Source organism: Emys orbicularis, chromosome 2, assembly GCF_028017835.1.
Source record: "Emys orbicularis isolate rEmyOrb1 chromosome 2, rEmyOrb1.hap1, whole genome shotgun sequence".
In the NCBI taxonomy this organism is placed as follows: domain Eukaryota; kingdom Metazoa; phylum Chordata; order Testudines; family Emydidae; genus Emys; species Emys orbicularis.
Genome location: NC_088684.1, coordinates 240,657,826 through 240,670,835, shown reverse-complemented (window position 1 = coordinate 240,670,835; position 13,010 = coordinate 240,657,826).

Sequence of the window (13,010 nt, the reverse complement as noted above, 5' to 3'; positions counted from 1 at the left end):
TAGTTACTCCTTCTCATAACACAAGAACGAGGGGTCACCAAATGAAATTAGCAGGTTGAAAACAAACTAAAGGAAGTATTTTTTCACACAATGCACAGTTAGCCTGTGGAACTCCTTGCCAGAGGATGTTGTGAAGGCCAAGACTGTAACAGGGTTCAAAAAAGAACTAGATAAATGAATGGAGGACAGGTCCATCAATGGCTATTAGCCAGGATGGGCAGGGATTGTGTCCCTAGCCTCTGTTTGCCAGAAGCTGGGAATGGGTGACAGGGGATGGATCACTTGATGATTATCTGTTCTGTTCATTCCTTCTGGGGCACCTGGTATTGGCCACTGTCGGAAGACAGGATACTGGGTTAGATGGACCTTTGGTCTGACCCAGTATGGCCGTTCTTATGTTCTTGCTGTTGAATGGCTAGTGGACTGTATTGTATTTAAGACTACCAGAAAGATGTCCTAAATTTGCTCATTCAGCATGTGTTCTTTCACAAAGGCTGAGGAGTGACTGAAAATTTCACACATGGAAAGTAGCATGTGCAGGTATGAGTCAGAATGCAGTGGCAAAGCTCAATAATGGAAGCAATTACATCCCATCCCACAAATGTTAAACCTATGCAGTCATAACCTCCCCGTGTCCCCCTCCCACCGAATAAAATGTGCTACTCTGGCAAGATTGGTAAACCACTTTTATTGCTGTAATATGTAGAGAACTCCATTTCTGATGTTTCCTTTATCTTCTCTCCATTTTTTGTTTATTGCTATGCATCAGTTATAAAAATATAAAACATTAAACATTACCTAAATCTGTAATTAATTTCAAATCACATATCAGTAAGCTAGTGTCTGAGCATCAGGATAAAAATAAGCTAAGCAAGCTATTACTAAAAACCTATTACTAAAAACCACATATGCTCCTCATATGTTCATTTATGGGAATAAGGGGGTGGAAAGCATATTCTTGTATATATGCTGTGTAATTCATCCAACACCAAATACAGCCTCCTCTAGGATGGAATACAACAGAATAAGTAAAATTGTTTGGTACATTATCATTTAGATTTCCGCTACACTCATGTGCATCCAGAGAACACATAATTAAACATAGAGAATGTACTTCAGTGGGGTATTTTTTGTTCTGTTCACGTTGTCTTTTTTACGTACAGCACCATAAAAGTAAGATTGGCAGAATTCTATTTTTTATTTGTTTATATTTTTGACTGATAATATAACCGTTGTATTTTTAAGTATTTTTTACAATTATTATCAATTTAAATTTTCTCTGTTGTGGGAAATTATGTGTGGGGCACTCAGACAATAGTTATTTAAGGAGAGTCGATGTTAAGATAAAAAAAATTAAAACTTTATAGCCATTAAAACACAAATTGTCAACATCACATATCAAAATATTCAAAGCAAAACATCCTTAAATCAATCTCTAATAAGTTCTCAAGAGGCATTTTTATTACTTTGCATATCTATACATTTTGATTATTATCAACAGAATTTTTTTCTTCTGTTTGTGAGTGGTGACATTGATGGTTACCAACATTTACAGATAAAAATCTAATCCTTCCAAGCCTTCGTATATGAAACCCAATTTGATGCTGACTCATCAGCCTGGTTGATGAGTTGACCTTCAATCCCTAGTCTGATTGAATAGTAAGATTAGATTGATAATACATCAAATGGGTCTCCGAAATACTTGATATCAGGAATTTCAGCTCCTACACTTTTAATTTCAACAGATTAAATGTTGAAGTCCTACAGCTTTGTAAGAGCTTTGGAGCTTTCATTCTTTGTACTGAATAAGTGAGTTTGAGAGTACAATCGTCCCCAGGGAATCCTCTCATAAGATTCTCAGAAGCAGGTATTTTAGTAAGTGCCTGAGAAGGCACATGACATTACAAGACAATTTATATAGTACAAACAGATACAAAATTGGAATCCATACTCTCGTTCATTCACCCAAGTTTGTGTTAGTAAATCTTTACATATAAAAAGAAAACAAACCATTCATATAAAGAAATGAATAAAAAAGGGTTAAGCACATAACCATATCATATGCCTTAGTACTTGACAGTAAGCAGCAGTTCTCAAACTGTGGGTCAGGTCAGGACCCCAAAGTGGGTCATGACTTCGTTTTAATGGGGTCGCCAGGGCTGATGTTAAACTTGCTGGGGCCTGGGGTTGAAGCCCAAGCCCCAGCATCCGGGGCGGAGGGCTTTAGCCCAGGGTGGCAGGGCTCAGTTTACAGGCCCCCCCGCCTGGGGCTGAAGAAGCCCTTGGTCTTTGGCCCCCCTGCCCGGAGTGGTGGAGCTCAGGCCTGGGCTTTGGCCTCCCCCGCCCAGGGTGGTGGGGCTCGGGTGTGGTCGAGCTTCGGTCCCCCCTCCTGGGGTCGTGTAGTAATTGTTGTCAGAAGGGGGTTGCGGTGCAGTGAAGTTTGAGAACCCCTGCAGTAGAAGATTAGGCAGTTTAATGTATATATTATTAACGTAACTGAGCGAACCAGTAGGCGTTAGATGACTTTCCACTGAATCATATTTACGTGGATACTCATTCACTTGGGATCCATTCCCATTTATCCTGTTGCCTATTACCCACAGCAGTATTCCTTTAATGGGAAGGACAGATAACAGTCCAGCACAGGTTCTGTGGCTGCTATGACTCTGTGAGCAGACACTGGAAGTCTAGGTGCTCTTCCTGTACCGTTCAGCTCAAAAAGCAGTCTCCGCTGGTATTAGGAATTTTGGTCTTTAAATGCAATGTATAGTTAAATGCTAAGCTATAGATTTATGTTAGAGCTAGCTGGAGCTGAATGTTGTTAGAGCTTTTAGCAGGGAGCATGACACTGCAGAGACTGATTTAGAACAAGGCAATGAGTTATGGTGGCAAATTATCAATTACAAAATATTTAATAACCCCCCCATCATACAAGTCACATCTTTCTTATATTTGTCAATGTTCTAAGCTAACTGCCTTGAGTACCAGTGCTAGAGTCCTGTGAAAATCAGCATTTTTGCATCACACAGGTTCATTTGCACGTTTTCCGTGGTTTTGCTCTTTGCAGGTTTTCACCTTCTTTCCATTCCCTCAAGTTTCAGGCATGAGAGACCCTTGCTTGCCATTCGTACTATGCAACTGGTCACATTTCCTGCTCTCTGATTGGATTTTTTAGAGGGAGAATAGAGAGGAAATAATGAACACCACCATATTTCTCGCACCTTTTCATGAAACTTTTGGGATTCATCAACATTTTTATGGATACTGTACCAGCAGGAGCACAGTCCTGTTGCAATTCTTCATTTTTTTAAAATTGGAAACAAGTTCTATTAACATAATCTATTAGTGGAACCCAGATAGCTGTGAAACACTGTTTTGTCATTGGCTTAAGAGGTTTGTAATGTATTGTAATTCCGCCTATCATCAAAAGTCTCACAGCTACATTTTTTTGCACCCCATAGACAGCTGATCTCTTATCTGTATGGGGACTGTTACTTCTTTAGGCACAAATGCTCTTCTTGGGGCACAGCTTTAATACAGCGACTGTGTGCTGAGAAGGTCCATGGGAGCTGGTGGTTGTGGTTGTGGTGGTGGTGGGGGTTGTCCCTATCTCAAGAGGCAGCAACAGAATGGCTCCACAGCAGCTACTACAGCCTCCCAGTTGTAACACCCTCCTGACCATTGCTAAGGGCGAATCTGTGTAGTCTCACAACTACCAGTCTAGCCTCTTCTTGGGAACTCACCACTTCCTTTATGCACAAGGACAGAAAACCTTCTGAAAAGCACAGCCTAGCCCCTCCACTGCAGATGATAAACCTAATTGCGCCCTTGTAGTTATGATTCTGAGCCTTCCACACCAGTTGGGAAAGACAGGACTTGCCCCTGAGTTTTGCAGAGAAAAGATATAAGGGCGATTGCCAATAATTACATCAAAGCAAGAATATCTGAAGTCATCCATTACATCACTCTGATCCGAATTTAGCATCTATACATCCTGAAAAATCTATAATGAAATTGGAACAATGTTTTAAATAAAGATTCATATGCACACACCCTTCCCTGCCCCCTAATATTTGAGGACCAGTAGTGGACATCATTGCCGAACCTGGTGGTTTGGGGGGCAGACAGCTGATATAGCCTGAGAATGGGGGCTGTTAGAGGGGCATGTCTTAAAAATGATCCTCCATGTAACTTCCCTTTGTTTGGTTGTTTTGGCAGAGTTTCTATTAATGCCTTGCCTTTTGTTCCTTAATTTTTTTGACAGGAGCAGTGGGTACGGGAAGAATGCAACTTTGGCCTTTAAATTGCTATATATGTATATAAACAGTGTTGAAGGGAGAACTAGAAGCTGATATTTATCTCTTAAATCCAAACCATCAGATACTCGGAAAAAAAAAGATCCCAGATTCTATTTTTAAGAGTAACGTGATCCCTGGCATGGATAGCTCAGAATAAATGCCTTGAAACTGTTCTGCCAGGAAAAAAAAGAAAATCAACTTGAAACCAAAACGATAACTTCACTGTCAGCGTGCCTTAAATGAGAAAGTTTGTGAACAGTAATTTCTCTGAAAAGCAGTTCAAAACTGGTAAGACTGAAGCCTTTAATTTTTCCAGGCTTTCATTTGTCTTTGAGTGTGGAAGTAAGATTTTTCATACAGGCAAAGAAAATAACCTGAGTAAGAAAAGGTTGGGAGGAGGAGGTACAGCTGAAAAGACAAATAAATTAGAACCAAATATCTTTATTTATATCTTTATTAATAAATATAATACATATATATTACATGATATTTTCAAAAAAATATAGCATTATCTGTAACGCTGCACAGACTGTTAATTTAGTTTAGCTCTGTTAAATTCTAACTACAGACTATTAGTTTGATGTACTAGTACTCTCTTTCATTTTGTTTGGGAAGCACTGGACATTATGATACAAATCAAAAAGCAGCAGACTTTTTAAAAAGAGGACCTTTTCCACCTTTAAAAATATCTTGTAGCCATTTTGAGTAGTGCTGGTCTGGAAAGAAAATAGATTAGAATGTTTGATAATAGAGGAAGGAAATATTATTATCACAGCTTGAAATCTGTTAGCAGGGCTTTCCAAATGGGGCAAACATTGAAGTCAAATACAAACTCAATTACAAGAAGATTTTCAACTTGTCAAAAATAATTGCATTAATGTCAACAATGCTGAAGGTCTAAAACAAGGAAACTATTGTATGATGTCTCCAGAAAGAAAGATGAAAGGAATGCATGGTGTAGTTGTAGCAAAGGGTCCAAAAATGCTCACATTTATTTTGGTTTTAGTACGGAGGCCAACGACCACAATACTGCATAAAACTGAAACACGAATCTGTAACTTTCAGACAGTTGTTACATCATATATTGACCATGAAATAGTAATTAAGATGAACCATTTAGTTATCTGGCTTGTCTAGAACCTAAAGTTGGATTAAACACAATGTGGGAGAGAAGGGCAGGCGCTTTGGGAGATATAAGTTACCAGCTGCCTGAAAGCTGACTATTATTCCCATAGCATGATGTTCTACATTTTGCTGGTAGTGCTTCAGCTAGGGAAAGTGTATTTAGGAAAATCTGGTGACTACTAGAGAAATTACATGTCATTATAGTCCCTTATTGATTTAAATGGCAGATTTTATCAACATTCTACTTCTGTTCTAATCATGTTGAGAAGTAAATACAGAACATATGGTACCCGGGGGCCAAGTTCTGCTCTTACTTACACTGGAGTAATTCCACTGACTTTAACAGAATTAATCCGGATTTAGTATAGTTGAAGAGCAGGATGTAGCCCAATTTCTTCCTTCTTTAGGCAGAGTTAGCTACATAGCTATCTTTATAGCTTCTCAGCAATGTAAGACCAGTGGAGTCTTCTCTTTTGGCCCATAAAGCACAGCATTATGGATCTGCTAGGAGTGGTGGTTTGGGGGCAGATTTTCACGGGCATTAGGCATCAAGGGACTATTAAAAATCCCACTAGGCACCTATATAGGTGCCTAAATGCATTTGAAAGTCTGGCCCTTAGATCATAAAACATGGTACCCACAGATTCCAACAAAGAAATGGGGGAACATCAGCATTTTTTTCATCTCAGTCATGGCTGATGTCATCTAGAGTTACCTTCTGCTCTCTGTTACACCAGCTCTGTTAATGGAGCTACTCAAATATCCAGAGTAGCTCCATTAAACTTTTGGGGCTGTAATATAACAGACAATTTTTAAAAAACACAGGGCCTGATTTTCATTTAGACTAAAGTCTCTTTAAACTTCTCTGGGACCACTTTAAGGCCCCTTTACACTGCCAGAGTGGTGTCAATGAGCCTTAGTATAAATGAGAATGAAACTCATAATCTCTAATTCTAGGGGTGCATTAGAATGTTGTCTAGTAAAAACAGGCTGAAATTGAAGAGAGAGAAAAAGATGGTATTAAGAATGAATACAGTATTCTTTAAGCATGGATGCAGAGGAAACGGGGGGGGCATGCAGGGTCACGTGACCCTCCCTCCCGATTTGCTGCTTGGCTTGTACTGAGCATGCTCATACAGACTGAGCATGCTCAGTAACACTGCTGAAGCCAGCTGCCCTCACTCTGCTCCTCCTCCCCCCCATCAGCAGGCACGGGTTGTCTCTGCATGGATGTCACTAATTTACTAAAATACTTCCGCTGTGTTATTAACTATTTGGGAGTTCATTTGAATATGAACTAAAACGTTAATAGTTTCACAAGTCCTACCGTCTTACTCCAGATTTACACATCTATTTTCTTCGGCATAATGTTCAAAAGCACCTAAGGGATGCATTTTTTAAAGTGTTTAGGCACCTAAAGATGCAGGTTAATATCCAGTGGGATTTTCAAAAGTGTCTAAGCAGGTTAGGTGCCTAACTCCCATTGGTTTCAATTGGATTTATGTGCCTAACCTTCTTAAGTATTTCTGAAAATTCCACTGGGGTTATTTGCATCTCTTGGCACCTACATACCTTTACAAATCTGGCCTTACGTACTCAAGTCACTTTTGAAACTGGAACAAAGTCTCCTAAATCACGTAGGTACTTTTGCAAATTTTACCCTAAGTCTGATAGTTTCTCCACTTAACTTTACCGGTCCTGGTAAATTCTCTTTTTGGCACAAAACAGGAACTAATTATGATGTCAACAACAGCATGTGACTCAAACAGTTTTGCTGGGAGGGAGACTCATTGAGGAGGTAGAAATGTTAATTTTCTTTTAGGTTTTGTGAACTATTGAAGTTGAACATAGTTAACATTCAATAACACATACAAATATTTTAATAAACTACCTGACTCCCACACTTTAAGATCCAGTATTTTGCTAACTGTCAGGGGTAGTAACACTTTGGCAGGGCAGTCCAAACACATTCTTCTAAGCCCACTTCATAGGCTGATGATGAGAAGGAGAAATGTTCAACTCCTGCCATTATTTGTTTAAAAGTGCAGTCAAAAAAGTGGATTAATTTCCTTGTATATAGTCTTTTCACCTTGAAAATCTGCTCCTATTCCTTAGCACTAAATCTGCTTCCAAATACTTTACATTGTCAAAAACCTGTGATATTTTTGAAGTTATACAATGAATGTATATAATGCCAAATATTCCCTGGGTATATATTTGCTGTTTATTTTATATTCATTCCATAAAGAAGTTAGCAGATCAAATTTTCATGCAGCAGGAGAAAGTGTATGTTCATGTTATAAGTCAGATTGAATGTTTACTTGGTCTTGAGTAAGGGTGTGGTGCATAACTGCCCAAGGACTTATGATTTAGACAGCTCTTAAGGGTCACAATTCCTCTGGGTCTCTTGTTGCACAAGCAGGGGAATATGCTGTGTAGATCCGCTACCAGATGTTGCACATCATCCCTTTAAGTCCAATGAGCTCTGCTGGCTGGCACATTAACGAGACAAGTAGGGATGGAGCCATTACATGGAGAGTAGGGGACATTTAGGCACAGATTATTAAAGGTACACCTCTACCCTGATATAACGCTGTCCTCGGGAGCCAAAAAATCTTACCGCGTTATAGGTAAAACCGTGTTCTATCGAACTTGCTTTCATCCGCCGGAGTGCACAGCTCTGCCCTGCCCCGCCCCCCCGGAGCGCTGCTTTACTGCGTTATATCCGAATTCGTGTTATATCGGGGTAGAGCTGTATTTAGACATTGCTGCACTCAGAGTTGCAATGCCAGAAGTCTCATTTTCAAAAGGGATTTTGGCACCGAGGAGCCAAAATTCCAATGACAATCAATGGAATTTAGACTTCTAGATGACTAAATCAATTTTGAAAATGAGACTTAGGCATTTCAATGCTGAACAGAGCAATGCCTAAATACCTTTGAAAGTCTGGACCTTAGCCCCTGGTCTCTTCCCCTACCCTGGAAGAAGAGCAGGGTGGGCTGTGGTGCAGAGGTTTGTAGTCTAGTCTTCTGGCATTTTTCTTTTATGTGCAGTTTCATAGGACTACTTCATAACCTAGGCCTAAATGAGCAAAATCCCACATTTGCGTGTGTAGCTTGATGTTTGTGTGTGTAAATCAGGCAACTACATTTAGCAAATGGCTGTTTATATGTGACAGTGTGGGATTTTGCCTACATGGTGGGTGCACATGTATTTTGCATGATGTTTGAAAACCATGGCCCTGTATGAGTAAGCTGGTAGCACATTCACCCAATGTGCATCAAATTCAGAGACATTATGGTACCACATCAGGAATCAAGCTCAATATACTGAGGGCTGGCCCTTTAATTTTTCATTTGTGCCATCAAAACTGCCAGAAAGGTCAGACTTCGGTGATCAGGACAAGAGCTCATGAACCGTCCCAGCAAGAAGTTCAGGGTGAGCTAAAAACTCTATTTAAAAAAATGGTAATATCTTCAGGGAAGATTCAGGCCCATTTATCTGCTATGTGAGTCTTGCTATGGCTAATTAGCTGCCCCACTCACTGCCCCCTGCCATCCATATCAGAAATACACCATATGTAATTTAATCTCTTGATTGTATTGCTAATGTGCTGTGATAAAGCAGTAACAATATGGAACGATACAGAGGTTGTGCTGTTAAAACAGATGCTACTGTCATATTCTCCCAAGTGAATTGCATAGGAAACTGATTGGAAGACAGTCTTATATCTTCACTTAGTGTAAGAGAGAACTTCCAGTACATTTCCAGACTGCAATTTAGCAAGGGCTCTTTCAGAATTTTGATAATGGATTAAATTGTTTTGAGCACAAAAATATAAAGCATCTCCTCCTACTGACTAAAATTTATAACTGTGGCTTACATAGTAGCTTAGTAGTTCACATATGGCTTATGTCAATGGCAGAAACCATGTTATTTTCTAAATCACATTGATTTGTTATGTGGTACTGAAAGATCTTAAACAGAATCATTGGCTATAAATTACAGCATCTAGTCTTCTATGTTCTTATCTGTGTTTCAGATCCATCAAAATGAGCCCAGGACTCAAGTCTTCTATGTACACAATGCTACTAGTCAAAGAATCAGAACTAAGGCCATTCAATTTCCTCCTTTTTTGGAGTCAGGCCAGGCTGACATTTTCCTTTCTGTTAGTTTTGGCAAAGAGGAAAGAGAGGGGAAACTTTACTGCTCTGCTACGGATGGATTTTTTATTTTGTTTTTATTAAAAATGTTGAAACATGGGCCCTATGTCAAAATTATTTTATTATTGAAGGCTGGGTGGGGTGAATGAACTGGCAACCGTTCAGAAAGCCATTAACAGCACTGATAACGGAGAATCCTATTCAGCCTCTACAGTGCAGCAATGTTTAATTGCAATAAATTTTACTACAATCTGGTGACTGATGTGCACAGTTAATGAATCGGTACAGATTCAAAGGTTAATCTGCTGGGAGGTAACAAGCTCTGCCCATCTGATACTGTAACCAAAATATGATATTTGTTAGTTACATGATGATATTTTTTGGGCATGAAACAGAAAGAATGAGTTTTTGTTGGCTGCAGATTTGTTAGGTCTCCAAGACCAAAACATTGAAAAAGCAACAACCCTAATGGTGATTCTTGAACCACGTACAAAACTTAAGTATATTAGAGGTGAAACGTGATCCCCTGAATAAAATGGATTGTTCGGCATCAAAGAACTTACATGAGAAACAGAGTGTTCCATGAATAAAGCTTGCACACGTGTCACAAAGCCCTCACACCCCAACCAGCCTTTCTTATTGCCAGTCCCCTAGCCAGTTATAAACAAGAAATGGGCAGAATTTTCTTAGGGACCACTGGGGCAAACTAGTCAAGTGAACTTGAAAGTGTGAAACTGTTAATGTTAAGACCTTCTTTACTGATCAGCAGTATTATAACCAGACAAGCCAAACCCACGAAAAAAACTGTCGAGATTGGCTTGTTTTCGGTTTCATTGGCTTATGAGTTGCTTGTTGGCTAGTTTTTGGCTTGTAGCTTGTTGCTTGTTGTAGCTTGTTGCTTCTTTTTTTTTGATCGGCTCCTGGCAAGCAGGGGCAAAGGGGAGAGAGAGTCAAGGGTGCATAGGGGGCCTACCACAGTCCCAGACTGCACACAGGGGGGATCTAGTCACATAGAGTGTTGGGGTTCTTAGGGATTGGCTGGTTTTGGCCTTGTTTTGAAATGGGATTAGCTTGATTTTTGGTTTATTGTGAAAGTCGGGGTGCTTATTTACTGCGGCGTGAAAGTTGGCACCCACGCACCCCTCCAAACATTTCAGAGCAATGGTGAAAGCAAGGAAAGTGATTGAAAAAAGAGGAAGGATGGCTCAGGAGTTGGCTTGTTATTCTCAGATGATGGAGACCTGCATTTAATTCCCGGCTCTGCCACACAATTCTTCTGTGACCTTTGGCACATCTCTTAGCCTCTCTGTGGCTCTGTTCCCCATCTGTAAAATGGGGATGATAGCTCTTCCCTGCTTCACCAGGGTGTTCTGAAGGTAAACACATTAATGATTATGAGGCCTGCAGACACACTGACCACCTATGGTAGAGAGACAATGTGCTATTGGAAGCATTCTCACAGTTTTTCTTTTTTTAACAATAAGGCCTCAGTTCTGCATTGAGACCCATAAGGCTAACAGTGCCTCCCTCCCCACACACTGAAATTCTGCACAATTCTCTGTGCAGGATCATAGCTGATACCATCAGAAGCAAGGGGTGAGTCATTGCGAATAAAGAATAAAAGCTAGCGGTGGTAGCATGGGCTGGTCAAATGAGCACTGGACTGTAAATCAGGCAGACCCAAGCTCTAACGCCAGCTCTGCGACTCACTTGCGGTGTGGCCTTTTGCAAATCACTTCATTTCTTTGCCGCCATTTGCCCAACTGTCTAATAGGCATAGTGATGTGTACTGACCTACCACCCAGCAGTATTCTGAGGATTCATTTGTTAATAGTCATAGCACACTCTGAACAGTTGGTTGGGTGCAGGTCTTGCTGGGTAACCACACCATGACATTGCTTTGTCTTTCCTGTCCCCTTCCCTGACTGTCTGGTTATAATCCACTTGTGAATGTCAGGTTAAATTTAGACTGCACATTCTTCAAGGTGGGGATAATGTTCTTACATGCTTTGAGGGGGCCTTCTAGGCACTCAAAAAAGATGATGAATAGTATAATAATGTAATAAATAATAATAGTAATAATTGTCTATAAGTGTATTAGTATTGTGAACTTCTCCATGGCAAAACCAAGAAGATATTGTTGCATAAATATCAAACTACAGTATCTTCTTGGTTTTGCCATGGAGAAGTTCACAATACTAATACACTTATAGACAATCATTACTATTATTATTTATTACATTATTATACTATTCATCATATAGTTCTTACATAGAATTTTGCATCAGTAGAGCTCAAAGTAAAGTACTTTACAAAGAAGGTGTCATTATCTCCATTTTAAAGACAGGGAGACTGAGATATTAAGTGACTTGCCCAAGGTCATCCAGGAGACCAACAGCAGAGTCACAAATAGAACCCATATCTCTGGAGTCCCACTCCAGTGTGCAATCCACTAGGCAATACTGCCTCTCCTTAAGGCATAAGTCTTCCTGTTCTCTGTAGATGTGTGAGTTGGCTATAGAAAAAGGAAATTAGGCCATATTCATTCTGACTGAAGCAAGGAGGTGGAGCTGCCTCTCAGTGTACCAATGTGGACTGTTGCACTTCAGAAACAAACATTGTCTGCTTTCCCTCACAAGTTATGTCAAGAAAAAGCAACTTTAGTTCATACCAGGAGCCCCACCAATGGAGGCTGTCAAAGAGATACTCAGAATAAGTGCATTACTGGCCAACTTTTGGGACATCTTTCACTATGTGTTTGCACAGTGCCTACCACAGTGGGGCCTCAGTGTCATTTGGGTCCTCTAAGTCCAACTGTAATATTTTTATTATTATTATTATTAATCTATCCCCATTGGTACCTGCAGCTACTAGCAAAACCAGAGGTGATTCCCATCTGCAATGTATAAAGGTTTGCAGCCAACACCAAGAGCAGGGCCGGCTCCAGCATTTCTGCCGCTCCAAGCAAAAAAAAAAAAGCCGCGATTGCGATCAGCGGCGGCAATTGGAAAAAAAAAAAAGCCGCGATCGGCGGCGGCAGTTCAGCGGCAGGTCCTTCGCTCCCAGAGGGAGTGAGGGACCTGCCGCCCCCGAATTGCCGCACGTGCCGCCCCTCTCCCTTGGCCGCCCCAAGCACCTGCTTGTTAAGCTGGTGCCTGGAGTTGGCCCTGACCAAGAGTCTTCCCTTTAGCACTGTAACTTGTGAAAGGTAAAAAGAAATTAATGTCTAGAGCCCAGACCTTGGATCTGAACAGCTCCAAACGTTGAGGGGGGTCATAATCCAGATCCAAACCCCAGTATTTCACTTCTGGCTGATCTCTATCAGTTAAAGTATTTACTTTGCCTTGGGAAAGTCTCTTCCTTCTGTGCCCTTGTGAGATCCACCTCTGTGACAAATAGCTGGTAATTAAGGTAGCTGAGAAAG